Source organism: Arachis duranensis, chromosome 5 (assembly GCF_000817695.3).
Source record: "Arachis duranensis cultivar V14167 chromosome 5, aradu.V14167.gnm2.J7QH, whole genome shotgun sequence".
In the NCBI taxonomy this organism is placed as follows: domain Eukaryota; kingdom Viridiplantae; phylum Streptophyta; class Magnoliopsida; order Fabales; family Fabaceae; genus Arachis; species Arachis duranensis.
Genome location: NC_029776.3, coordinates 87,152,530 through 87,156,931, shown reverse-complemented (window position 1 = coordinate 87,156,931; position 4,402 = coordinate 87,152,530). Strand labels below are relative to the sequence as shown.

Here is a 4,402-nt window from a genome sequence, read left to right as displayed (position 1 = left end):
GAGGAGCCTCTCGACCTGCATCTGAAAAACAACAATACAATATAGAATGAGAACCGGAGGTTTTCAGCATGGTAAAAGTGTCACGCGTATAATAAATAAGGTCCTGAGAATGCCATAGGTAATCCTAGAACTTCATTATTCAATTATCCAACTTAATTACTAAACAAAAACCATAAACAGGGGTAGGTATTCTAAATCTACCTAACTTACTCAATTTCAATCCACACCTATCACCAAACCATTTCTCCATTTTTTTCATAATCCATAATGCAACAGGAACAAACAACCAAACAAGTTCAAGCACAAGTACTGAACAGATAATACAAGTAGCAAATATACAAGTAGCAGGTGATATATATCAATTAGGCATTTCCAATTAAGGCATAGCAAACAAAGCACACATATGCATATGATGAATGTCTATCCTACTGGCCGTGAGCTCATGTGTCGGTTATTTTGCCAGAACCCGACACATCTGGTAGCTAACCCAAACATTGCTCTCTAGGTTGCGCATCTCCAGGAGGATCATAAACAAAGGAGAGTGCCTTTCCACATCGAATGAGTGTGCCTTTCCACCTTCTCTTGGAGGATATACAAAGGAGAGTGCCTTTCCACATTGAAGGAGTATGCCTTTCCACCTTGCAACTAGAGAAAAATGTGGGAGAAACAATACAAAGGAGAGTGCCTTTCCACCTTCACCACATCTGCATCATGACAAGAGAGGGAACTTCCAACCTCAACTTACCATATCGACCATTTCGGCCACACACAGTCATTCCCAAATGTCATCATTTATCATCATCATTTCCTTACATTCGTTCTTTATAGCCATAACAATATGTATTCATTTAGCTTTCACATCATTCTCTTATAATTCATATCGTTTACCCTTTCTGGGTTCCGACCAAACCATTTATCAAACTCTTCTCAACCTCTTTAATATCAAATAATCTTAAAATCAACCCAACTCTAACATTAAATCAATCACATCACACGAAAATTAAACTTTAACTTCTCAAACCCATGACTATCACTAAGACATCCTCGACACTCTATTTTCTTTTCTGTTTTTAATATGACAAATGAACTCGGATTTGTGCAAACTTTTTATTCAGAATTAATCTTATGCTTAAGTCATAAGACTGAGATAGTAAGGTACTACGACCTCTAAAAATAGTAATATATATATAATAGAGAAAAGGATACTTAACTAGGAACTTTGAAAAATGGGTAAAACAAAATCGCAAAATAAAAAGCGCAACGCTTAGGAAAGGATTACTTGCGTGTTGAGAACTCTAAGAGGAGCAGCATACATAAGTTACTTGGAGAATAAGCTAAATACATATATACATATATACAAATAGAAAACCAAAATACACCCAAGGACTACTTCGCTTCCCAGGATCCAGACGCCTAGCGAGGAGCCTCTCGACCTGCATCTGAAAAACAACAATACAATATAGAATGAGAACTGGAGGTTCTCAGCATGGTAAAAGTGCCACGCGTATAATAAATAAGGTCCTGAGAATGTCATAGGCAATCCTAGAACTTCATTATTCAATTATCCAACTTAATTACTAAACAAAAACCATAATCAGGGGTAGGTATTCTAAATTCACCTAACTTACTCAATTTTAATCCACACCTATCACCAAACCATTTCTCCATTTCCTCCATCCCTCCATCATCCATAATGCAATAGGAACAAATAACCAAACAAGTTCAAGCACAAGTAATGAACAGATAATACAAGTAGCAAATATACAAGTAGCAGGTGATATATATCAATTAGGCATTCCCAATTAAGGCATAGCAAAAAAGCACACATATGCATATGATGAATGTCTATCCTACTGGCCATGAGCTCACGTGTCGGTTATTTTGCCAGAGCCCGACACATCTAGTAGCTAACCCAGACATTGGTCTCTAGGTTGCGCATCTCCAGGAGGATCATAAACGAAGGAGAGTGCCTTTCCACATCGAAGGAGTGTGCCTTTCCATGGGTTTCGTAGAGCTCGTCGCGGTGAACGTGTAGTCGCAAACGGTTCGTCAATTGGAGCTCCGGATCAAAAGTTATTAAGAGGTGGTGTTTGAGTGAGGGTTAGGGAGCTCTCTTCCTCCCCCAAGCTGACATGGAGAAAATAATACCCCAAACTCAATAGTAATCACGAGAAAAATCCCGGCTGATATAGGGGCAATACCCCAAGCTCAATATATTCAATAATTTCTCGTAATTATCATTTTCATTTCCGATACTAATTCATATCTCATTTTCACATTCATCCTCATTTTCATTCAATTATTTAAAAAATCATACTCAAAAATCAATCTTCACTCTCATACTCATTCTCATCATACCACTTGTTACTTTCCTCAATAATTCAAATTCAAAATATAATTCATTCTTTTCTAAATAAATCAAGCACCAAACGTAAACTTTCTTCATAATTCCCAAAAATCAAATTATAAAATCTTTGAAAATATAAATCTTTCTAAATAATCATTTTTAGACAAAGTCTCCAATTTTATAAAAATTTGGGAAGCATCTCCTCTAAAATTGGAACGATACAGAGAAGATTAGCATGGCCCCTGTGCAAGGACAACACACACATAGCTGAGAAAGAAAGGCAGAAATGGAAAGGGAGAAAAGAGAAAGAGCTTGGAATCGGAGAAGAAGAAGGAGCCGCACTTTGCGCTATCCAGCTCGCCGCCACCCCTGCATCTTACCTGCGCTGTCACCTCCACTGAGCGATTGCCGTCATCGCGCGAGAAAGGAGAAGGAGCTCTCAAAGGGTCGTGAGCCGCTACGGTCGCTGTCGTCTCGGCTGTTCCCACCGCCGTTGGACCCATCACACGCGTAGTCGTCCAAGGAGCACCATTGACCATCGCTGCTGACACTAGGGTTTACTGCAGTCACTGTGCCTTGCTATCGCCTTTAGAGCCGTCGCTGAAGAAGGGAGCCCGAACGCTGTCACTGGGAAGGAAGTTTGGCCATCGCGAACAGAATGCAATGGTACTAAGAGGCATCACTGTTGATGACGCCGAAGCTCGACAAGGGCTGTAGTGCCGTCGCCGAACCACCGTGCCGTCGTAGCTAGCACCAGGAAGGTTGTTGGAGCTTGCCGAGGATACTGTTCTGATTCTGAAGCAATTCATCTATGTCACTGCTCATCTTTATCCTCTGTTTTGCCTCTGGATTCTGCGAGTTGTCGAAGCCTCTGCCACCATTAGAGTCGCTGTTCTGCCACCATCATGTTTGGAGGAGGACGCTGCCACTGTCACCATTGAAGCTTGCCGGGGAACGAGCTATTGACAGAAGAGACTGCTGCTGCTCTTAACTACTTTGTGCTGCTCTGTTCAGCCTCTGCTTCAAAATTTGTAGTTACCAGAGCCCTCCGCCACTCGGAAGCAATATTGGAGCTTCCCAAAACCACTTTGGTTGCTGCCCAGGAAACAAAATGAGTGTTAGAATCGCTAACGGAGCTGTTGTGTTTGGCAATTTTCGTGAGTTTCGACATTGAGGTAGGAAATTTATTTTTAAGTTAAACGTTTTTAATTTAGAATGTCTAAAAAGTTATTTGGATAAGTGCAAATGGTTAATAATGGTTTAGAATTTCTTAATTGACATGAATGACCTGAAATGCATTTGAAATTAGTTAGTTGTTGTGGTTATTCTAAGCTGTGATTGAATTTAGATGCTGTTGTGAATAATGATTAATTTAGCATAATTTATTAAATTGAAATATGCCGAGTTAATTATTGAAAAGTTGTCATATGAATAACTGATGAATTGAGTTTGGATTGTTGCTGTGAATGTAATTGATTTTGTTGTTATGAGAGACTAATTGATAGAAATAAGCTTGGTTTGAGGTTGTGAAATTTGGATTAAGTTTGATGATGTTTTAGTGTTTCAATTGGAGTATTGAATTCAGGTTATGGCTGTGAATATTTTTGGACTTTGTTGTGAGTGTTTAAATGCTGTAATTGATATTGGTTTTTCTGATTTTGATGGAATTGTTGAAAAGTTCTGATTCTATGTGATTATACTGAATTAGTTGAGTTGTGTGGCTGTATTCTGGTCATTGAGAGTAAGTGCTTGTTGTTGTTTTTAGTTATCTGATGTATCAGAATGGCTGTGAAATTGACTTGTGGCTGGTTGGATTGGTTAAAGGTAGCTTGAAGTGGTTATTGATAAGTTGGGATTAGATATGTTAGCAATATGCAAGTTTTGAGGGCAAGGATGTAGAGTTGTGTTGTGGTGGTATTACATATGCTGTAACTAATTTTGTGATGACCAAAATTGTGTGGAGCTAAGTCCTGGTTAAACCTCAGAATATAAAGAACTAAACTGAAAAATTTGGGACCTTTTTGTTAAATATACAATTTATGGCAAATTTTTAAA

The 4,402-nt window shown here is 38.8% G+C and overlaps 1 pseudogene; it reads left to right on the top strand.

Moving 5' to 3' along the window:
- Nucleotides 1-2,522: 2,522 nt before the first annotated feature.
- Nucleotides 2,523-2,636, top strand: LOC127747979 (uncharacterized; annotated as a pseudogene).
- Nucleotides 2,637-4,402: the final 1,766 nt, after the last annotated feature.